Source organism: Marmota monax, unplaced genomic scaffold (assembly GCF_021218885.2).
Source record: "Marmota monax isolate L192 unplaced genomic scaffold, Marmota_monax_Labrador192_F-V1.1 WCK01_AAM20220418_F8-fsc00021, whole genome shotgun sequence".
NCBI classification, from domain to species: Eukaryota; Metazoa; Chordata; class Mammalia; order Rodentia; family Sciuridae; genus Marmota; species Marmota monax.
This window is the reverse complement of record NW_026695228.1, coordinates 14,943,976-14,968,145: the sequence shown is the minus strand read 5'-3', so window position 1 is coordinate 14,968,145 and position 24,170 is coordinate 14,943,976. Positions and strand designations below refer to the sequence as shown.

The following is a 24,170-nucleotide window of genomic DNA, read 5'->3' as shown; positions in this document are numbered from 1 at the left end:
TTGGCAGGGTGTACGTTGGCAGGATGGGGACTAGTGACCTCTGTGAAGATGGAGATGTTCCACAGAAGGAGTGCCGTTGGCATGTTAGCAACAACGCAACACATGGAGAGGGATGGATGCACCCACCCTGGTGGAGGGGAGCTGGCCTGGGTCCCCACCACATACAGATTAGGGCAGCCACCTGTACCTCCTCTGTTTGAGATCCTGGACAATCTGGCTTGAGATCTCTCAAATCAATTTCATCTTTCAAGGGTAGGAGCTCTCTGGTGAACCCCACTTGATTTGGGAGCCTACATCAAACCGACCAACTAGGGTCTGGAGGCCAAGCTCACTCACTGGCTTGTGTGGGTGGTAGTGGGAATGGCAAGAGCTTGGCTGAAGCCCCCAGAAGCATCATTCATGTGACAATCTATGGGGTTGTGCTCCAGGGATGCCAGTCACATAGGGCACAATGTGGAAAGGGCTCAGAGTAGATACCATAGGGCCGATAGGGGGCGAAGGACATTTTCCAGAAACAGGTTTGTAATATGAGCTGAGTGATAACTGTTCATCTAAAGTTTGAAGCTTCCTAGGGTGTGAGGTGGGCAGAGGTGACATGAGGCTAGACAGGTCAGAACATTCAGAGCACAAGAGGACTTTATAGTTCTCCTTAAAGATTCCCACCCACATTTTTCCACCTAAGTTTGGGAGTTGGTAAAACAACAACAACAACAACAACAAAAAAAAACCCGGCCCAGTGGAGAAAATTTTTTTTTTAATTTTTATTTTATTTTATTTTTTTGTTTTTTTTTGGAGAAAATTATAATGTATAATGGGGCTGTCACTTCAGTGCCCTAACCCAAAGCTGACCTCCTGGGTGAGGTCCAGTACTTCCAGCCTTTCTATTACATCTTCTTTAAAACCTGCCTGTCTGGGACCCATTCTCTTGGCCTTTCTTTTTTTTTTGGTGCAAGAGCTGTTCATCTGTTTTTTTTTTCTTAGTTTTTACCCCAGGCTTTGCGAATGTGAGGCAAATGTTTTGCCACTGAGCTACATCCCAGCCCAGGAGCTGGTTTCTTCTGGAAAACAGCTAACACACTGATGTGTTGGTGACACACGCAGACCTTGGTGAGCATTGATCTCAAAGGTCCTTTCTTCCAAGGAGCAGCCCCCTAGTCGTGGGAAGCCCAAGCCCTCTGGGGACAATGTTTCCAGGGAGGCTTTGGGAGCCATGGTGTTCCATTGGTCAGACCACTCTGTGATGCTCCTCTGTGCTGAGATGTCCCCAACTGTGAGGTTGCGTCAGGATGAGTCTCAATCACAGGCCATGTGCAGTGTCACCACCAGGTGGCAGTGGCGCCATGTTCCTGACGCCCAGCTAGTGAGTTTTCCTGAGGTGCAGAGAGGAGGAGGTCAGAATGGAGCCCAGGTTCTGGAACCACTCAGTAGAGTGGAACTTACTGTTTTGCCACTTAGAGACTCCAGGCCTTGGGCAAGAGGCTGGATTTATACTTCCCCTACCTCCCCTATAGTGTGTTTGAATCACTGATCATCTCAGACTAAGAATTGGGTCACTGCGGCAGAGTTCAAGCTAACCCTCAACCTCCGGGGATCATAATTTATTGAGGGTTTATTATGATTCAGGTTTTCTCTGAGATCTTTACATATATGAATTATTTTGCTCCTCAGAAAATCCTGTGAAGCACATCCTATTATCATCCTTATTTTTCAGATGAAGAAACTGTCACAGAGAGGTCCAATGTCACCCAGCTAATATGAGGCAGAGCTGGGATTAGAACCCAGTGAGCTGGCTTCAGAGCCCCCCAGCCTAACTATTTGGCCATCACACCACTTCTAACTCCAGTAGTCATTACACTGTGTTCCCATGTTGCAGTCACTTGTGGCAGACTGTTTTCTGAGGAAGACAGTAAAATCAGAAGAAATGCAGTGGGATGCTTCGTCATCAAGTCACCCCAAAGCCTTGTCAGCTTTCCTGAGCTCAGGACCTGAGGTCCTAAGGTGATTGGAAGAGTCATCTGCAAAACAGTTCCCAGCACCCCTGCGAGTTCCTCTACTCTAGTTGACAGGGTCCCTGCAGCCTGGCTTCTTAGAGGTGGGGGCACTTGCGAGGGAGGGACTGTTAGCTTGCTTCAGGGGCCAGCGCTCTTCTTTGGGGCCCATCTTGAGGGTCTAAAACTCATTGTCTAATCTCCTCTTGTATATCCTAGTGTGTTCCTGCATTTCTCTCAGGCTAGTGGTGGCTGAGGCTCTTCTTATTTTTTTGTGGGGATTGAACCCAGGGCCTTATGCACATGAGGCAGGCACTCTACCAACTGAGCTATACCCCCAGCCTGGCTGAGGCTCCTCTTGGACCACAAGTCTGATAGTCATCTAGTGATGGCAGAGGGAATTCTGGAAGGAACAGTTTAGAGCGGTCACACCAGTCCTGACTTGCCCACCTCTGGAATGTATTTTTAACACAATGGAATAAAAATCTCTATGTTTTAGCCAATGCTAATTAGGGTTTTCTGTTACAGTCACTCCCGACCCTAAAGGCTATGCATGGCCTGTAGATTGTAGAGGCTAAGAGTACAGACTCCTTAGGTAACCAGACAGCTGGTCTCACACCTGCCACCTGCCAGCAAGGTGAGTCTGGGACACTCACTAACTTCTTTGTCTCTGTTTCTTCATCAGGAAAATAGAAATAAAAACAAACACCTACCTTGTAAGGTTGTGGCAAGGATTGGAGGACAAAGGAAAATATAGTGCATTTAGAAAACAATAAGCATAAGATTCTGGGAACGGTCCCTGGTAGACAGCAAGTGCTCCTTAAGTGCTCTTATTGTTTTTGTGCAGACAGAAGCACATTGTGTATGTGTGTGTATGTGCACTCACACGCCAGCATGTGCAACACAATCTGCAGGATATTACTGTCCCCATTGGTGCCGTCTGATGAGAAGGTCAACCTCCTGACCCCAAAGGCTTTCTTCCTGCATGTGACTGCTGTCTCTCCCCATCTGACTTCTGAGACCTAGTCCAGAAATGGAGTTGGACTCTCTCTGAGGTGCAGAGCAGTTTCCTTCTCCTGCCAGTGGCCATGGGGTGGTGATGCTCTCTGAGAATGTCCTAGATGCCGTGCCCTGCAGCCCTCCCTTGTCTTTACTATGCTGAGGGTGGGGAGGTGTTTTAGTTCCCCCAGGGAGTGGGGTAAGTAGGGCTGTCAGATTTACCAAATAAAAATACAGGCTATCCAGTTAAATTTGAGTTTCTTGTCAACAACAAATAATGTTTTAGTAGACCCGTGTCCCAAATGTTGCATTTTATCTGCCAACTCTAGGTGTGGAACCCTCTCCCCCATATCTGTTTGGGATCTCTGACATATCCTTCATCCCCTGCAGTTTCCATCTGATGGGTGGGTTAGGGGGTAGGTCTGTTTTTAAGGGACTCCCGGTGGCTGTCTCTCATGTGGCCCCTTAGCTTTCTAGTGCCTCTTCTCATCTCTGCTTTGTGAACCTTTTTCACCACTGGAGTGGAGAGAATTGGTACTAACCTATATCTTGGGTCTTCAAAGTTTCTAGATTTCATGTCCTGACTCCTTTGGATACTTAAACTCAAGCAGGACTTTAAAATTAAAAAAAAAATTGCCAGATGTATTGGTGCACACCTGTAATTCCAGTGGTTGAGGAGGCTAAGGAAGGAGGATTGCAAGTTCAAAATAAGCCTTAGCAACTCAGTGGGGGCCCTAAGCAACTTGGAGAAACCCTTTCTCAAAATAAAAAATGAAAAAGGGCTGGGGAGGTGGCTCAGTGGTTAAGTACCCCTGGGTTCAATCCCTAGTACCAAAAAAAAATTTTTTTTAAATTGACAGATAATAATTGTACATCTTTATAGTGTGCAGTGTGATGTTTCAGTCCAATTATATATTTTGTGCTACTCGAGATAGTTAGGGTATCTGTCATCTTGAACATTTATCTTTTCTTTTTGATGAGAACATTCAAAATCTTCTTCTCTTCTAGCAATTTCATAGTGTACAATATAATATGCAAAGTTGACTTTTGAAATTTAAAGTTGAGCCAAAGTTTTGACTCCCTCCTTCTCCCATTCCTTAGGTCTCAGCTGCCGGGGCAGAAGAAGAATCAGGATGCATAAGCAAATGCAGCAAATGTTTCCACGTGTTCCCCAACGACACACAGAGGGGCTCCTTTAAATCTCCAGCAGTCTGGCCTTATTCCTATCCAGACCCTTTGTTTCCATGGCCACTGGGATGCTCCTTGTTGCATTTGTCAGACTATTAAAGGACAGGTTACCTGGGCTGTTCACATCTCCCTCTCCCATGCCCATGATCTGCCAGAAAATTTAGCAATCAGCAGTTTATGTGGCTTCCCAGAGGGGGACTGTCGTTGTGCCTGTGTTGTAAATCTGTGCCAAATACGTGGGCATCTGAGAGAATCCCAGCCCATCCATCTGCTATGTGATCAGGACTGAGCTGAGCAGAGACAGGAGACTATGGAGACTTTGGAACCTTAGTGCTTTGAAGTGGCCAAGCACACCTTCCGGCAGATGTAGCTGCAGTGCCCCCGCGTCTTCCTGCCTGAGCAGCTGCTGAATGAGCTTGGAACTCATAGCCTGGCCTCTGCAGGTGTGTCCAGGGGACTGAAGAGACCTGGCATGACGTTACCTACATAGCACGGTGAACCTGTGAGACCAAGGGAAATGGGCGCTTAATTCTGGCCATTGGTTTTCTTTTCAGCCATCAGGCTAAAAATGTACCCATTTGTGTTAGTCACTGAAGAAAGTGAATGTGTGACGAAGAGAAGCGTCCTACACTTGGCAGACTAGCTATGAATTCACACTTCCTGATTCAAAGCCGCTGACATTTTTGGAAGATCCAAATTTAATCAAGGCATTCTCAAAAGATCCAAACTGAATCAGAGAGACGTGAGGCCCTATTAGCAGCACGAATCTTGACTAGTTGGGACTGCGTTTGCTAGGGAGGATACTTTCCACTAGAAGGGATAGGAAATTTGATTTCACGGGGCTTGGGAGAGGGGCCTGTTTTAAGTCACATTAAACTTGGAAAGAACGTATTTGTGCCTGAGATGCCCTGTATACCCCAATGTGGAGCTTGGAATGTCTTGGAAACATAGTGGGTTTTTGAAACATGTTATTTCAGCCTTGAGAATTGTAGGTTCCAAAAAAAATCTTATTTATTTTTCTACCTATTGTAAATATCAAATATTTTTTCTGCTCCAGAAACATAATCTTATGTAAATGCTAAATATGCAAAACATGAAAGTGGTCTGCCTTGCCCCGCCTGTTCCTCTCTGATGTCTATCAAGTCTGTCTGCTTATTATTTCTTGTCCCACTGGAGTATAAGCTCCATGAGGGCAGGGCTTGTCCTGACGCTCACCACTGCAACCCAGCACTTTGACACTATCAAATATAGAGTGACGAGAAGACCTCTGAGGCTAAGCAAAGCACATCATTCACCACTATTAACATTTCTGTTGGCATCCACTTGGGTATCTATCTTGTGCTTTAATACATTTATTAAGTAATTCCTACTTGGGATCTTATTCAATCCTTATGTCACAGAGCTGATGCTTTCTGGGTAATTGTATGTGGTGCTGAGGCTCGAACCTGGGCCGCACGCATGCCAGGCGAGTGCGCTACCGCTTGAGCCACATCCCCAGCGCTTTCTGGGTAATTGAGGCAACACAGATAACCCCTCCCCTTCAAGCCCTAATTCTTGTGATCAAGTCAGAAAGATTCCAGACATGTCACTCAGAGTAACAGGCATGAGTTTGTTTGGGAAACGGGACACTGTCAATGAGAGAGTGGGTCCTCTCATGTCTCATCTGCACTCCAATTGATTGGGGATTCTAGAGAAGTTTCCGGAGAGTCCTGCCCAGGTTCACCTTTTGACTTTTGACTGACATCAGGATGACATCAAACTTTCAAGTCCCCTCTGTCATGACAATTCTAGGTTACCTTGGCCCATGCTGACCAGTTCTAGTTGGACTCTTAACCATAAATTCTTACAGATTTTATGGTTAGGAAGAATTATCCTTATCTTCCTGAGTTCCAGAGTCTATGGGTCTTCTGGGTTCCTCTTATTGACATCATTTTGGGCCTGCATCTCTCCTGCAGACAACCTGTAGTTTGCTGAGGAATGGGACATATCCTGTTCACTTAGGCCAGGCAGTGTTACGGGCAAACTGCTTCTTGGAAAAGAAAGCATGTGGGATTCAGCACAGAGGGCCATTTTATAGAATCCTTTCCTTAACCTCTTGTTCTGTTCCCACCACACATGTTTGTCTTTCCAATATCACTTACAACAAACATATGCAGTAGGCACGTATATCTTCATTGTATAGAGGAAGACACTGAGGCTTTGAGAGGTTAAACAACTGCCCAAAGCCTCATGTCTGGTAGGTTATTATGGCTTAACTGATGTATAATTCATAGTCAAATAATTCCCTTATTTAAAATGTACAGTTTAGTAGTTTTTAATATAGTCACACAGTTGTACATCGATCACCACAATTAATTTTAGACCATTTTCTCCATCCCCAAAAGAAACTCACCCATTAGTAATTCCTGCCTATTTCTGTCCCAAGGCCGCAGGGTATACAGGTTTAGGATTGACTAGTCCAAATAATTTCAGCAGGCTCTGAGGTACAGGGGCTGTCCCTAGTTGCCTGGTGATCAGAGAGGGTGGACAATGGCCCAGAGTTTGAGAACTTGATAAAGATGTTAGTGGGGTAATGGGCTTTGGATTGGTTGGTTTGCATATGAATGCCATGCTCAAAGCCAAGTTGACTTTCTTTTAAACCACCTCTAGGAGTTGGCTAGCCCTGAAAGAGTGGTCCCTCGAGGGTGAGCAAGGCTGCAAGATGTCAAAGCACCAAAAGGAAGGACTAGAAGGACGTGATGACCACATCACTGGAAGGTGAGATTTCTCTCCCTGCTGAGGCCTGTGATTGCCAGCAGCCTTCCCTAGGGAAGGAGGGGTGGCTTCTGCTCTCCTGCCCCCTCCCACCTTTTTTCATTCAAGCTACTGCTTGGGACTCCACTAAGCCTAAGTAGATGGAGGCAGGATACAAGCGTTGACTGGCAGTGGCACCATCAGTATGCCACGGTCCTGGGTTTGCCCAGAGGCCTGCTATTTATGGCCCTCACCCACATCAGGTCCACAGGACGGACACACACACACACACACACACACAGAGAGAGAGAGAGAGAGAGAGAGAGAGAGAGAGAGAGAGAGAGAGAGGGAGAGTCTTGATTTCCTAAGTGAGAGTGAGACTAGGCCATGGTGCTGCATAACTCATAGAGCCTCAAGATGATCTCTGTCTAGCCCAGGTCAATGCAGGTAGCCCACCTAATCCTTCAAGGGGCCAGTTCAGCCTCCTCCAAGAAATCCCTCCTTAAATCCTCTCTCTTTCCGTACTGATCTGGTGGAAAGATCCAGTTGAGGGTGACCACTTTCTTGATAGGTCTGCCTGTGGGACGCTGTGCCTCAAACTCCCATGCTACTTAACAGGGATGGGGAAGTATCCTCAGGACTGAGGCCGGAGAGGCTCCATTTTAACATCCTACTACACAGGCACCAAGACCATGCACCTGCTTGGGGTTTCTTCTGTTCCTACTGCCTGATATTGGGCTTCAGGATGCAGAGAATTGAGTTCTGCTCTTTATAGTCGAATAGAATCACAAGGTAGCAAGATCCTGTTCTCCATAGACTTATGGAAAGATGTTACTAGAAGTCCTGTTGACAACTTTGCCCACCCAGAGAGCTGCCCTGGGGAGGCGCCAGAGCTGCTCAGATGGTAGGTAGCTGCCTCCAGGGACAGTCTGGTCTGGTTTCCCTCATCTTATTTACCAAAGACATTTATACACTTAAGGAGAGCCCTGGAGGGCTGGAGGCGGGGCTTACAGGAAGGCAGGTGGTTTGGAGAAACCTCTGGGGACATGAATTCTGGGTGGAGTTGAGGCTTTTACCTGAGATTTTTACCTGTTTATCCCTAAAAATCACAAATGCCCTCCTGGTGTCTACCTAGCTTGGAAGGTTGTATTTAAATCCACAAAAGCAGGTCTTATTGGGACTTTCTAACATACCTAGAGGTTGCAGGGAGGAAAAGTGAGTGGGGTTTAAAATAGAGCTTTCATGGAGCCACAGCCCTGAGAAGACATATTTCCTAATTGTCAGTTCTCCACTTTTTCGAAGATTTTATGCTTTTGTGTACACACACACACACACACACACACACAAAGGCATTTAATGTTTCTGAAACCCAGAACCCTTAAAGTGTGTCTCAAATTGTGATCACAGAAGCAATAGGCTCCCTCTGGAGCTGAGCTTAGGGCACTTCATGATAAATTTATTAAAGCCACAGGAGCCAAATCTTTATAAATAATTCTGGCACCTTCATTACTCATGATTTGCCATCAGCCCACTGGGGGCAATTAGTTTCCATGGAAAGGAGAGGCTTTTCCCATTCACACACTTGTGCTCATAGCACTTTGATTTTTGTGGACATTTTGTTTCCTCAAACTCCAGATTCATTTTGCAACGTTGGAGATTTGACTTTTTTTTTTTTTTAATAATGAAAACACTATAAAACAGTTGTGCTGCATTTGAATCTAAGGATTTATGTATCCAATTGGGGTCCTCTTCTAACAGGTTGAACCCCCACGGCTCACTGGGCACTGTGTTAGGAACGGGGTGCCGAGCCCTTGCAGGCACGTGGGAGCGGGAGACAGTCATAGAGGTAAAGATTAAGGAGCAGAACTCACTGGAAGCATGCTGCCACCCAGGCCCTGACAAGCAGATAAGATAGGGAGAAGGTTTTAGTCAGCTTTTGCATCACTGTGACCGATATACCCAACAAGAACAGCTTAGAGGAGGGAAAGTTAATTTGAGTCCATAGACAGCCAACTTCATGGTTCCGGGCCCAAGAGGAGGCAGCACATTATGGCGGAAGGGGCCAGTGGAGAAAAGCTGCTCAGCTCACGATTGAGGTCTGGAAGCAGAGAGAAGCCTCAAAGATTAAAGGCTTCCAAGGCACGTCCCCCAGTGATCCACCTCCTCCAGCCACACCCCACTTGCCTACAGTTACCACCCAGTCAGGCCATTCAAACTAGGATGGATCAGAGCTTATAGCTCTTCTCATCTAATCATCTCACCTCTGAATAGTCTTGCACTAACCAGAGCTTTTGGGGGACATCTCCATCCAAACCATATCGGGAGGATAGCAAGAAGGACTGTTGGGTTTTGAAGGAAGACTCCTCGAGGTGTAGGGAACAGCATGTGTGAAATCTTAGGGGTCTGAACCATGCAGAGGTTTGAGAGCAGAAAGGACATTTCCCCCTCCTGCTGGATCCTGGGGAAACAGCTAGACCTTGGAGGGACAGTACAGTGTTTCTAGGCAGAAAGGGCTTTTGATGACTGGTGCTTCTGAGAGGAGAAATATGATCCTCAGTAAGTCCACCATTTAGAAAATACAAAAAGCTTAAAAAGCACTTTTTGTTTTTGCAAATAATAGGATCATATTAATAAAATTAAAGTGGAATGAAAATAAAGGAGACTGGTTTGAGGAAAACAGTCCAAAGAATAATTTCTCAAGTTAGATTTGGAAACTGTAATACATATGCAAGATATTACATATATTTTTATTTTAGACATACATAAACATATTTAATGTATACATATGGGGTGTGTATATGTATGTGTTGGTATGATATATATATATATATATATATATATTTATTTATTTATTTATTTTTAAAATTGAGGTCTATTATATATGGTAAGATTTTAAAATTTTAAGCTTTATGAATTCTCACATATGCATATACCAAGAAACAGAAAACTTCCATCATTTAAGAATGTTCTCTCATGCCTCTTTCTAATCAATCCTTCCAGTCCAGTGGTCTTCTGTCCCTATAGATTACTGCTGCCTGTCCCTGAGCTTCCTATTAATGTCATTGTATAGTATGTGCTCTTGTGTGTGTGTGTGTGTGTATGTTGGTATATGTTTGCTCAAGTTTAAATATTTGAGAGTAAAATGATTTTATTGCAAACTTGATAGTTGATTCTTTTTCATCACTGAGTAGTATTCCTGGTACTAGTCTGTTTATCCATTCTGCTAATGGACATTTGTGTTGTTTCCAGTTTTTGGCAATTGTGAATAAATTAATTATGAACATTTTTGTACATCTTTTTTTTTTTTTTTGGCTTGGAGGATACAAACTGATTTCTCTTAGATTAGGCATGAAACCAGTTTATGCTTTCAATAAGAGTGAATTATATTTTTAAGGTGGATAATTTAGCATCAAGCTGCAATCCCTGGGCACTCACATTTCTGGAAGACTTGGCAAAGGAGCCTAGGGCTGGAAGTTAGAATCCCTGGGTCTGAAGTTCAAGCCCTGCCACTCAGCCTTGTAGGTTGTGCTGATCACCTCATTCTCCAGTACTAAGTTCTTTGTAACATCAGTGTTTTGGATGTGGATGGCTAACATCAGTAAAATACTGTGGGTGGCAGTATGATCATTAAATGTTGTCTCACGTTTCCTTTCACAATCTCCAATCCCACTCCCAGTTGAGCCAGGAAGGCCATATGTCCTTCTTGGCCTCTCAAAAGCCAAACCAGGACGTGAGAGGAACTCATGCCTGAGTAATTGGAAGCACTACCTGATGAATAAAAGATTGCAGTTCTCTTCTTCATCCTGCCTTGCCCCCCATCCAGGAAAGGTTCATTGAGTGAGGTATGAGTAAAGGTGGAGAAGAAGAGAGGAGACAGTGATTTTTTTTTGCTGAGAAAGGGCAGCAGCTTAAAACAACCACCATTTTATTATATCTCACAATTTTGTGGGCTAAGAATTTAGGTAGGGCTCAGCCGGGTGATTCTTCTGCTCCATGTGGTATGAACTGGGGTTGAGCAGGAGTATTTAGCTGGTGAATGGCTGACCTGGATGGCCCCCCGATGGCTTCACTCACATCACAGCATGACTGGAAGTCTGGGCTTAGCTGGGGCTGAGGACTGGTGCCCCTGTGCATGGCCTCACCATGAGGATGGACTTGGGGTGCCTGGTCTTCTCATATGATGGCTCAGGGAGACTGTTTTAAGGAGCAGGAAACTGCTAGATTTCTAGGTCTGGGTCCAGCAATAGATGCAAGTTAACAGTGTTCCTTCTCCATTTTCTGTTGTTCAAAGCAGCCACAAAGCCCACCCATGTTCAAGAGAAGGGTACATAAATCTTACTTTATGGAGAGAAATGTCAAAGAATTTGTAACCATGATAATCTGCCACAAGGGACTCTGTCTCCCAAACCCCATGGAGGAGGAAGGACACAGGAGTCCCTAAATAGGTTTCTAGAGTATCAAAGCAGATTGGCACCACTTATGGTGTTGATCTGTTGGAAATAGCAAGACCCTGAAAAGAGATAGCTGTGCGGTGTGCATTACATAGAGTCCTCTGAATCCCAGCCTGGTGTGGGAGCAGAGGAATTACTGCCTTACATCCAGGCTCATGGAAGACACACATAAAAAGGTTGGCAGAAGGCATCAGGGGATACTTAGCAGGGAACAGTGTGGAAAGAGCTCTGAGGACCAGATGGGATGCTGGTCATCTCAGTGATATTAGTGTAGTTCAGCAGTATCAAAAAACTACATCATCATTCTTCCCAGATCCCACCATTACACTCTAACCTTGATGCTTTGGGTTTATGCAAGCCCCTGACATTAGGCACAACCTGGGACAATGGAATGGGTCCTTTTGCAGGTTGGGTTCCTGAGCATCAGATTCTGAGATGGAGATTAGCTTGCAGGATATTCTTTTAGGATGTGCTCTTGGGACCAACTCCAGACCTGGGCAGAGAAACAACTTGAGGGGCAATGGAGTCCTAATGAAGACATCAGCCAACCCTACAGGCAGCTCTGGAGCTGAGATGGACCTGCAAAGCTGTTCTGACTTGGGGCAAGGGTGGTAAATGCTCCTGTACTGATCAGATCTTGGATGCAGCCCCAGGAAACAGGAACATAACCTTGGGTATGGAGGCTCCCTTCACCTAAGCCAATCCCCAAAGGATCAGACAGCTGAGGGCTTTCTGACAGCAGCACTCCAAGCAGCTGGGACAAAAATTTGTTTACTCCAAAAGGGAGATCTGGAAGGCACATCCTAGTACAGGACTTATTGGAAAAAATTATGAGGACTCATAAAATAATGAAGATAGTTACATTACCTCACTACCTAAATTCATGCACTGTGATTCATGCCTCCAACACATGCATTCTTTCCATTATTCAAGAACAAAGTCCATATGAGCCATTACTCTGGTACATGACTGAGAATCTTCAATGTGCCTTTTAGAAAGAGGGAAGGCCCCTTATCTTCCTCCCCACAGACCTGGACATAAAACTGACCCACATAGCCATTTGCCAAATGCCTCACGGGAGGGATCGTTTCTCTTTTGTTTTCTCTGGTGAAAGGATAGATAAACCCATAAAATAAGAAGTCCTTATTTCTTGATTTTCGTAGATTCATGAATCAAATACTATAGGAGCCAGAAGCCTTGAATAATAACTACTTTTAGCAATAAATGAGCCTTTTTGCCAGGTTGTCATTGAGATTGTGAGATGATTACCATGTGCTAATAGTTAGAGTTAACTAATATGCTGTGGCTGAGACACCTTTCCATCTTCAAAATAGGAATGACTGGTTGTGAGCAAAACCAAAAAATGAACTGGGCATGAGGTAGAACAAAATGAGCCCAGCTAGCAACACATTGTGGTCATGAAAATCCCAGGATCCCTCAGGCAGGAACTCTGGGGAACTCCATCCAACAAGGAAGAGCAAGGATTTCTTCTTGAGGAATTGTCTTAGTTTGGGCTGCTATAACAAAGCACTTAGACCAGATGGCTTAGAAGCAGCAGAAATTTATTTCTCATGGTTCTAGAGATTGGAAGTATAGGATCAGCGTGCCAGGAGGGTAATTTTGGTGAGTACTTCTTTCAGGTTGCAGACTGACAACTTCTTACTATATCCTCACATGGTGAAAAGAGGGCTGGAGAGCTCTCTGGGTCTGTTTTGTGAAGGTACTAATTCCTTTCATGAGAGTGGAACCACCCAACAGCCCCATCTCCTAATACTATTATGTTGGGGGTTAGGATTTAATATATGAATTTCAGGGGGGCACAAATATTCAGCCTGTTTCAGGGGGCCATTGATCCTTCTATGCTGTTCAAATGAATGTTTTGTGATGATGAAGATGTTCTATATTGTTTCGTTCAATACGGTGGCCATTGAGCACTCGAAATGTGGCTGGTGTGATGGAGAAGCTAAATTTCAAACTATTTAATCTGGCTTGTCTGCCGTATCAGACAGCTAGGTCTAGAGTCTTACTTTCTAAGCATGATCTTAGGAGAAGCAGCATCCACATCACTTGGGCATTTGAGAAACAAAATATAGACTTCCAGGTTCCACTCTGGACCTGTGACTCAGAACCTGCATTTCAGCAGGATTTCTATTGTCTAAACTGAAGATGACTTTTTTTTTTTGTACTGGGGACTGAACTCTGGGACACTCAACCACTGAGCCACATCCCCAGCCTTATTTTGTATCTTATTTAGAGAAAGGGTGTCACCAAGTTGCTCAGCACCTCGCCTTTGCTGAGGTTGGCTTTGAACTCTCAATCCTCCTGCCTTAGCCTCCCAAGACCTGGGATTACAGGCATGTGCCATAGTGCCCAGCTCTGAAGACAACTTTTGAAGACCAGCCCCCATTCCAAATCCTCACATCCTATTATCATATGGTTAAAGATGGAGATGGGTGAACAGAGGATTGGAAAGGCATGGCAGGATCCTAGGGTTCAGAATGAAAGGGCTGTTAGAACCAGGTGGAGTTTCCTGGCAGGTCATTGTGGGTGGAGGCAGGTCCTGTGAAGGGGCAGGCAGGGGGGGACAGTCTCCCCTGGAGAGTTTGCTGCCAGCACTCAGGATAACAGCTGGGAACCCACTTAGGGATCCCGATTGCTCTGCAGGACAGCAGGTTCAGGTCCGAACATTCCTGGCGGTCCCCTGGCAGGCCTTTTAGATGGGAGGTGCCTGCCTGAAAGACCAGCCTTCTCTCTTTACCCTTCCTTTTGTCAAATTCAGAATCCTCTGAACTGACTGAAAAATATCTTTTGTGCCTTTCTTTTGGGTCAAACCCATTTTACCTTATGTTTTTGTGTCTCAGATGGTTTCTGTTCTTTTCTCATCTCTCCCCACCCCACCTCATTTCTGCTTTAGTGTGAGCTGTCAAGGCTGTTCCTGCAACCCATTCTTACTTGTTTTAATTGCTACATCATGTTTTTGAGAAAGCCTAGAATTCCTGTGATTTCTGTCCTCCCCTCCCTCCCTTCCCTCACCAGGCTTATGTCTGTCTTTTTTAAATACACGCTTTGTGGTTGTTTCTCTCTCCACATGGCCGTCAGTTTTGCTTTCCCTGTGTTCCTGCTATTTATGTGTAAGAGCTATGAAATCTGAGCAGTAACACTCGCCGGCGATGGAAGACGTGCTCAGCCTTACTTCACTCTCCTGTTCTTTTTGAGTTTGCCTTAAGAGAAGCTCACGAGCAGGAATCCTTCCCTGATGATCTCTCTGTTAGCAAAACAGCAAGACTTTTTGCTGCTCAAGCTGGGAGGTAGGAACAGGGGAAATGGATGGCAACAGGAGTACACAGAGAAGGGCCACTCAACGTGGGCTGTGGAGGAGACATTAAACACTTTTCCATCTGTTCAGTACGTAGCCATTCACTGATTGAACACTGCGAACCTTGAGTTCCTGGTGGAAGCCACACAGAGAATTGAACCACCTAAGCCTGGGCCTCAGAAGCTCACAGATAATTATAGCAACTGGAGGATACCAAACATAAACGGGGGCCTCATGGAACAAAGTTCATTGCTAATGTCTTCATGGCAAGAGTGGAGGAGTGAAACTTGTCCCTGTCCCCAAATCTGAAAATGGGGAAGAAGCCATGTGGCTAGAGCACTCACCATTTTGGAGTTGACCTTTGTGGTTTATCAGATGTTTCTTTAGGACAGAGTGGTAGAAGGGAACAGGACAGGGAGGAGTCAGGAAGGGAGTAAAGGAAACAGGTGATAAGGAGTGTATGGAGGAAAGAGGCAAGTCACTCAACAAGGCTCACATGGGACACCAAAGGCCTTGGGGGACTCTATATGGAAACCCAGGAGGTGGAGGCAGTGAGGCCTCCATCCTGGTGGTAAGAGTGGACAACCTCTGGAGGACCAAGTTGGCTTTGAAACAACTCTATGAGTCTTTCCAGTTAGAACTGTTCTAACCTTGGGAGCCCAGGGATGTTTCAGGGAAAAAATGGGTTCAATTCCTGGTACCAAAAAAAAAAAAAAAAAAAAAAAAAAAAAAAGAATACCATTATTGCATCTAAAATTTAAAAATTCCTTATTGTATATAGTCAGTATTTGGATTCAGATCACCTCAAATTTATTTTACAGTCGGTTCATTTCAGTTAAGATCCACATAAGGTCCATGTATTAAATTTGATTGTTATATATGTTTTAACCAGTAGATTACCTTTTGATCTTTTATTTGTTTTTTAAATGTTTGTGTTGAAGAAAAACTATGTTGTTCATCTGTAGAGTTCTTGTGGTCCTGATGTTGTGGAGCATAAATACGATGATATATAACAGTTCCTTTACCCCTTGTAGTTTTTGAAAATTGGTGGTTTGATAGTGGTTTGACCAGATTCTGGTTCAGTGTTATCAGGGGGTGCTGTGTCCTTCTATTAGCAGGCACACACTTTCTGGAATGAGAGCAGCTGCTTGATGCTCGATGCCCAAATCCACTAGTTCATCAGGGGTTGCAAACTGGTGATGTTCTGATCCTATCATTCTTCATTTGTCAGCTCAAACTTTCCCCCAACTTTTCAGTTACCCTAATTAAGATACATACAGAGGAAGCATGACACATTTTTCCTTCTATAAGTTTCACAACAATAAGTACATCCCTTATACTTTTGGGATTGTATTTATGGGTGGCAAAGAGCTGAGCCTGAACTCTACATCGGAGGGTCTTACTCCCCTGCTTCACTCAAGTCTTTGCTCTCAAATTCTAATAGTTTAGCAGGAGAGGTATGAATGCACCCCCTGACTTTTTTTTTCTATCAGGGATAGAACCCAGGAGCTCTCTCCAACTAAGACACAGCCCTTTTTAGAATTTTTTATTTTGAGATAGGGTCTCGCTAAGTTACTTAGCTAAATTGCTGAGACTGACCTTGAACTTGCGATCCTCCTAACTCAGCCTCCTGAGTTGCTGGGATTACACTCATGCCCCACTGCACCTGGCAAATACACCCATTTTTATGAAGGAGGAAGTGAATACACAGAGGCAGCATGATTTAATATGTGGAAGAACCAGGATTTTATCCAAATCTGACTGCAGAGACCAAATTATTGCCTATAGGGAATTCACCTAATCCTGGAATCTAGCAGGCAGAAGATTTTTCTTGCTCTGGCATGTCAGAAATCAATAATATGTAGCCTGAAAAAATGACTATATATATCCTTGAGGCCCAAGAATTCTCTTAATTAAAATTGCATTTTAATCACAACGATAGCATTTAATTGTTTGGTTTCAGAATACTTGTGCTGTTAAGTAGTTTCCCCCAAATTTTGACCTCAGGCCAGGCTGTTTTGATCAGATTCACATGCTTCACTTATTGCAATATGACATGATATCAAGATTTACAACTTTGTGTACATGATAAACATCACTAATAGAAATGAGTGAAGGATCTTTGTTTCAAAAGGGGTTTATTTATAAAGCGTCTGGAGTTAAAGCAGAGGCTTCACTGTAGGAATGAAGAGATTAACTGAAACTGAAAAGATGATGAAGAACATTCATATAGTGACATTATTTGTTTAGTTGGCAGCTGCTGGAAAGACCATCAAAACATCCAATGTATTAATGAAGATTTATTCACTGAAGTGCTTTTTACTGCAAGGGACCCAAGCTGCTTAGAGCATGGGCTCATAATATTTATTTGCTAAATTGTCCAGGGGCAGATCTGACGGTACTCCAGGGCAAACATGCTGTGTTCAGGACCTGGATTCTCTCTCCATTTCTGAGCTCTACTTTGTGTTGAATCTGTTCTCACAGGCTCTCCTCTGGAGTCCCAATGTGGCAGTTGCCAGCTCCTAACTCCTGTGGCTTGACTAGGAATCAGTGAGAGTCTTCATTTAATTTTCACAGAGTCATATTGGTTCCAAGTGGGTTGTGCGCCTATTCTTGAGTTAACCACTTTAGCCAGGGAAATAAGATCCACCAACTGGCTCAGCTCTAAGGCACCTGCTCCAACCTTGAGCACAGGGGCTGAAAGTTGGTAGATGCTAAAAGAAACAGGGATAGTGACCAGGCACTGAGGTGTATGTCTATAATCCCAGTGACTTGGGAAGGCTGAGGCAGGAGGATTGCAAGTTTGAGACCAGTCTGGTCAACTTATCAAGATCTTGTCTAAAACAAAACAAAACAAAACGATTGGCGATGTAGCTCAGTGGTAGAGCACCCTTGGGCTCAAATCTCAGTACTATGAGATATGGATTTTGTCAGGAGAATCCCATTTTAGTCTTACCTAGGAAACTCTGGGATAGGTTCAAGGAAGGGGTTCATTCAGGGCTCTACAGATTCTCTGAAGTTGTAAGCACAGATTGTGTTTTTATCCACTTCCTAAGGAGATGATCCATAACTTTGATTAGATTGTCAGAGGGGTCCATGACCCAAAAGAGTTGGCTATTCCGAGTTAATGGTGGACAGATAACCAGACTGAATTGCTTTTCTAAAACTTGAGACTTCATATATGTCCTGTTTTCTTGAAAGCTTTCCATATTGGATGTAGAATTTGCTCTTTAACTGCCTTTTGCCAATGGTGGTGGGCCCACTGGGATTACTAGAGAGAGTAAATGCTGCTAAGAATTTAGTTGATGTCATGTCTCCAGATTCTAGAAAGCTTCCAAGAAAGCTCCGTGGCTGGGGCTGCAAAGTGCTGGCGTTGCCAACTCCTGAGATGAAGTGATGCCTAAGGATCATAACAGGGCTTGTCATTGAATCTCCAGATTGGTTGAGTCAGAAGCTCTGGAGGTGGGACCCAGCAATCTGTGTTTTGAGGAGACTTCCAGAGCATCTTTCCAGTGGAGAAATAGCACTCTAAGGATTGTTTAGCCTTTCACTTTGTCCACAGAGGGCCAGCTCCTGTCCTGGCTGCTCAGCTCACCTTGGAGCCTACCTCAGCAGCATCTGTTTGCCCAGGCTCAAAGACCTGCTCATTCTGGGTAAGAAAGGCCCTCTGGGAATTGTTTCCTTATAATAATTCCAAGGCTGATATTTTTCTGCGAATCCCAGGCCAGGGTCCAGTGTGTGCATTGTCGATACCAGATGATGTTAGTTTTCTGGCTGATACAGTGGCGGGTGAGCAAACATAGCGCAGCCGGCAGAATCCCTGACTTCCTGAACATCCACAATCACAGATTCATTGAAGTTGAAACACACGGAGACCTACTGCCCTTGCCCTTTGTGTTTGCCAGGAGATGAGGTTACCCGTAAGCGATCCTGGTAAATAGCCGCCCCTCATTTCCCCTTCAGCCTGCACTTTGGATTTTAATTAGGTTCAAATCCTGCTTGGCATTTTGCTTATTTTCCTCATCTATATGACTCAAAGGCTCGTCCGGGGATGCTTAGACTTTGGTGCACACGGATCTGATTCAGCACATCTGGGATGGGGCCTGAGATTCTGCATGTTAACAAGATCCCGGTTGACAGTGATGCTCCTACAAGGTCAACATGCCTAATAGCAAAGGGCTAGGTCAGTGACTTTCCAAACTGGCAGCACATTGGAGTCACCTGGGAAGTTAGTTATAGGAGTACTGATGGTTGTGTCCCACTCTAACATATTCAGGTTTAGCTGGTTTGGGTGTGACTTCTCAGGTGATTTTGATGTGCAGTCAGGGTAAAGAACCTCTGACCCTCACAGCCTTCAGCCTCTGCCCACTAGCTCTTCCCCACTTGCCAGCCTGGCCTGCCCATGCCACCTCTGTGCTACATTCCTGTATATTTCTCTCCTTCTCTTTTGCATTCATGGACAGCTTATTATGGACTAGGAACTTGCCACACAAATGGATGAGATTAGCACTACTTCCACCCATTTTGCACATAGAGTCACTGAGGTTTAGAGACTGATTTTTTTTTTTTTTGTCCTAGGTCACACAGCTGTGAAGAAGCAGCACTAGGACCTATCCTAGAACACAAAAGTAGCAGGGTGTGGGTTTTTAACTTCAGGAGTCAGAGTTAGGATCCATTACTTTCCTGTGTGAGCTTACCTAGGTCCTGCAAGTATTGTCTTCCTGTAAAATGAGGGTGGTAAAAGTACCCACTTCTCAGGACTATCAGGAGCATAAAAGGAGACCCACATGGAACATGCTTCTGGAGCCTGGACAACAGGAAAGGTCATCACCAGCTCAATGCCACATAGTATCTCCATGGCACTCCATGGGTCCCTCGTCTGTGACACTGGGCACAAAGCCTAGACTGTAACTCATCTTTTCTATGCACACATTAACTCTTCAAATTAAAGGTAAAAGTATGAAATGGGTGTAAATGTGACTTTGTGTGTGTGTGTGTGTGTGTGTGTGTACCAGGGAATGAACCCAGGGGCACTTACCCACTGAGACACATCCCCAGCCTCTTTTTATATTTTATTTAGAAACAAGGTCTTGCTTAGGGCCTCACTAAGTTGCTGAGGCTGGCTTTGAACTTGCAATCCTTCATGCTTCAGCCCCCAGAGCCGCTGGGATTGCAGGTATGCACCACGGTGCCTAGCTACTTTTTGATTCACAGCCTCAGATGTGTTTTCTTCACTCCATGGGGACTCACAGTAGGAGGCAGAGGATCACCCGAGTTGGCCAACGGATGGAATTTACACTGTAGTCGATGGAGAATAATTGTGTAGGAACAGAACTTTTAGATACATGCAAGAAATTACTCCAATGAAGTCATTCACTCATTGCTTTCCATTGACTTAGACCCCAAGAGTGACTCAAGGCAACTCAGCTGAATCTCTCAAGCCACAGGCTAGGCTTGTCCCCAACTTATGTCCCCCATGGGAGGAGTGTGGGGGCTCTACCTTGGGTAGATCTCATGTGTTCATGTGACTCCTTTCTATGGGCTCCAAAACCAAGACATTTCTGTCCAACACCCTGACAAAACCCTGAGTCCCAGATAAATAGGGACAATGGATCACCCTGCTACAGCCACATAGGCCCGGGGTGACATCCTTTCCTTTCTCGTGCCTGATGCCTCAGGGTCTTCCAGCCTTTCATCTTGGAGAGTCCTTTGTGGTGGGGTGGTCCTGCTGGTTTTTCTTATCCCCTTTGTGATGTGGGGTCACCAGCTGCCCAGGACTAGGAATGGCATTCCTGCCTGCCACCATGCTGGGACATACGGATTGGATCGTGACGGGTCCCCTGCCTGCTCCCTGCACAATATTTCTCTCTGCACAGCCTGATCTCTTTCTCCATCCTTGCAATGCACTGTGGGTAGCCGAGGGAGGTAACAAGAAGAGTATTCACAACAGACGGGCACCTCCACTTCCCTCCGCCTTTACCTGGCCTTTGTCAGGGCTGTGAACACACTTTCCCTCAGACAATGAATACATTGAGTGGGGCTGCTTTCTTTCTGATGCCAGTTGAATATTTTTAAACCAGGCAAGCAGCGCCACAGCTAAGAATGCCTGGATTTGAAAATGAGTGTGTGGCAGATTTACACAGAAAACCCTTGCCTACGTTAGGAACAATATGTGACCACAGGCGCTCACGACCACAGAGCTTTATCTTCCTTGCAAAGGAAGTTTTGAGGTGGGGGCTGCTGATATGGATTCAGGGGTCAGCAACGTCAGGCTCTGAACTGGTGCCAGTGTCATCCTCAGGGCCCCTCGGGGTCAAGAAATGACAGTAGCCACTCCAAACATCAGACCTTGCACAGATGAGAAGGAAGGAGAGAGGTGGCCTAAAACAGTCCCCTCTTCCTTGTCTCTCCTTGACAAGGGAGGAAATGATTGCCAGAGCCCCCTCTCACAGCACACATCCCTTTCCATTTTCCTGGTCAGAACTGGGCTGGATACCACCCAAAGGGTCTCTGTCCTATGCATAAGCAGTATTGGGACTCTTTTAGGTAAGAGTGGCTTTGACTGACTGACCAAAAATGAAGCCCTGAATTTTGGTCCTGGCCTTGTTATTGTCTTGTGCAGATGTATGAATATCATGATGGATGCCTTATCTTGAGCCTTGATATGGCCCCTAGGGCCACTTAGAAAGGACAAAACGGAAGGTGAGTCAGGAGTAAAGTTTTCTGCATGATATTGCTTTTATTAATAGCTTCACAGCAAGAGACAACTTTGAAAGCAGGTAAACTAGAATGTTTTTAAGGTGGACTTGTATCTCAGAGGTTTCTGAATGTCTTCCAGAGGCCCATGTGGGATTGGCCAGCCACCATTCTTTCTTGATGCCAGGCATTTTTTTTGCAGACACCATAGAGACAGAGATGCAGATATTGACACAGATACAAGTGTAATTATAGAGTGTGGTATCTGAGGATCTCTGCAGAGCAGATGGAGATCCATCTGTTAGGGAAGGTGCCTGAGTCGTCCAGTGAGGGCCAAGGGCTGGGGCAAACCGAGGATCCTTAGCCCCAGGAGAACAGTGAGACTCAAAGGTTCTGGGCTGCTACTCATCTCCAAGTTCAGAAGTCCGGCCCCAGTTCAGGACTTCTGGCTTCTGAAAGGGACTTGGGACTTGAACTAGCTAAATCTATCTCACTGTTGAATTATAGCTGACAAATAATTTTAAAACAGAACAGAATTCCAAAGCTATGGCAGAACCACTGGCAGAGTGCCTTTTTGCCTTCATCTCTGTATTCTGGAGCTAAAGGCAGCCTTCATGCATATTCAGATGCTCTCCCCCTGTGAGGGGTGGGATCCCCTGAATTTTACTGGAGGACTCAGGACCAAAGAGGCTAAATCATTAGCCTCATGGTGTGTTCCCTTGGGTGCCCAAGCCTGGGGAACGGAAGATGAACAGCCAGGGGTTTGGTGACTGACAGTAGTCTGTCCTCTGGTATTTCCCAGGAAAGCTTAGAGGTAGGAGATCAGCATGGACATCACTGAGCAGCATCTGTTCAAGGCTTATTAAATGTGCTGCCTTTACAATATTCGATATAATTTCGGATATAACCCTGAGAGCTTTGAGATCAGACTTTTCCCCAGATATCTGTTCTGTTTTGTTCCCTTCCTAATCAAGTTGTGTCATATGAATTGATGTGTTGGTCAGAAGCAAGACCCAAGGTCAACCCAAGTAAGGGATGGGGAACTAGACAACATGGCTTGATGGTGAAGGGGAAAGATACAGAGCACAACGGTGGCCTTTTTTTTTTTTTTCTCAATCTCCCTCAGTGGATGAATAGGGTGTTTCTGTTTTGAAAAATCTTTCCAGAGACGGGAGTTGTGCAGATAAGATGCTTCCCGATTGGCCAGTTTCTGTGGAGACATATTGGTTCTCTGTCAATCAGCCTCCAGCTGACCCTTCTCTCGTACCCCACCTACATCTGGAGTTTTCCAAAAGATTCCCCTAAAGCCAGGGGCCCCAGTTCTCATCAGGAATGAGCCTGAACTCCAGATTCTTTCAGGCCCAAAGCAAGGAAAGATGGGGACTTTTGTTCCCAGTTCATCTGAGCATCCTCCTGGAAAGAAAAGGGAGTTAGCTAAGAACTTCACCCTGAGTAATTACAGTTGCCTAGGGTTGGACCCCACCAAAATGAATATGAACACTTGCGGAAGTTCCCTCTTGTTGGCCCCCATTCTCTAGTGGCTCTGAGCTTTGTGCACATTGTCTTATTTTAGCCTCACTACAACCCATCTTATAGATGAAGAAATGGAGGCACAGAGAGGAGTAACTTCCCTAGGTCACACAGCTCATTGGTATAAACCTAGAATCACATCAGTATAGTCAAGTCCATGCTCAAGGGGGTCAGTTTTTTTTTGTTGTGGTTTGTTTGTTTGTTTGTTTGTTTTTGGTAAAGGGCTGGATCATAAGCACTTTAGATGTTGCAGACCTCTCAGTATCTGTCTCCTCAACTCTGCTATTATGACCCAATTCGGTGATATGTAATTGATTAGATGTGACTGCTCTCATACAAAACTGTTTGTAAAAATAGTCAGCTGCCTAGATTTGGCTTGTGGGCCGTAGTTTGCCAAGTCCAGCCCTGCACCATTCATTCCATGGCCTCTTTGCTTCAGCCTCTGTAACGATACATGCTTTGTGCTTCCAGTGTACACCAGTGACCCCCTTCCTCAGTCCAGTGCACACACCAAAGTCCTTCACAGGAATGGACATCTGCACTCACAGCACTGGGGTGTGGGGAAGGCAGAGGAGGTCTAGAAATCAGGCCAGCCCCGAAGGGAAGGACCTATGATCTCTTCCTCTGACTTGGGAGAAGAGACAGAGAGACAATCTCACCATTGTTTTAAAAAATCATTGCCATTCTCTATGGCTACTTTTTAAAAAAACTGTTACTTTTAGTTATACATGACAGTAGAATGTATTTTGATATATCATACATACATGGAGTATAACTTCCCATTCTTGTGGTTGTATATGTTGTGGAGTTATACTGGTTATGTGTTCATATATGAACATAGAAAAGTTATGTTCAATTCATTCTACTATCTTTCCTATTCCCATCCCCTGTCCCTCCTCTTCATTCTCCTTTGTCTAATCCTAAGTACTTCTATACTTCCCTATTCCCTCATCCCCTTTATTGTGAGTTAGCATCCACACATCAGAGAGAACATTCAGCCTTTGTTTTTTTTGGAATTGGCTTATTTCACTTAGCACGATCATCTCCAGTTCCATCCATTTACCAGCAAATGCCATAATTTTATTTCTCTTTATGGCTGGGTAATGTTCCATTGTGTATATGTACCACATTTTCTTTATCCATTCATCTGTTGAAGGGCACCTAGGTTGGTTCCATAGTTTAACTATTGTGAGTTGTGCTGCTATCAACACGGACGTGGCTGTGTCACTATAGTATGCTGATTTTAAGTCCTTTTGGGTACATACTAAG

The 24,170-nt window shown here is 44.9% G+C and overlaps 1 protein-coding gene across 2 annotated transcripts in view; it reads left to right on the top strand.

The window, feature by feature from the left end:
* The window catches only part of Lyzl4 (lysozyme like 4), a 72,215-nt gene that overhangs the window by 36,298 nt on the left and 11,747 nt on the right, over window positions 1-24,170 (top strand). The window contains exons 3-4 of one of the 2 annotated variants that reach the window (XR_009226072.1): window positions 4,089-4,618; window positions 6,825-6,932. The gene's annotated coding sequence lies outside the window, so the exon portion shown is untranslated. The remainder of the gene's footprint in view (window positions 1-4,088; window positions 4,619-6,824; window positions 6,933-24,170) is intronic. The other variant, XR_006850274.2, reaches the window with a different exon arrangement.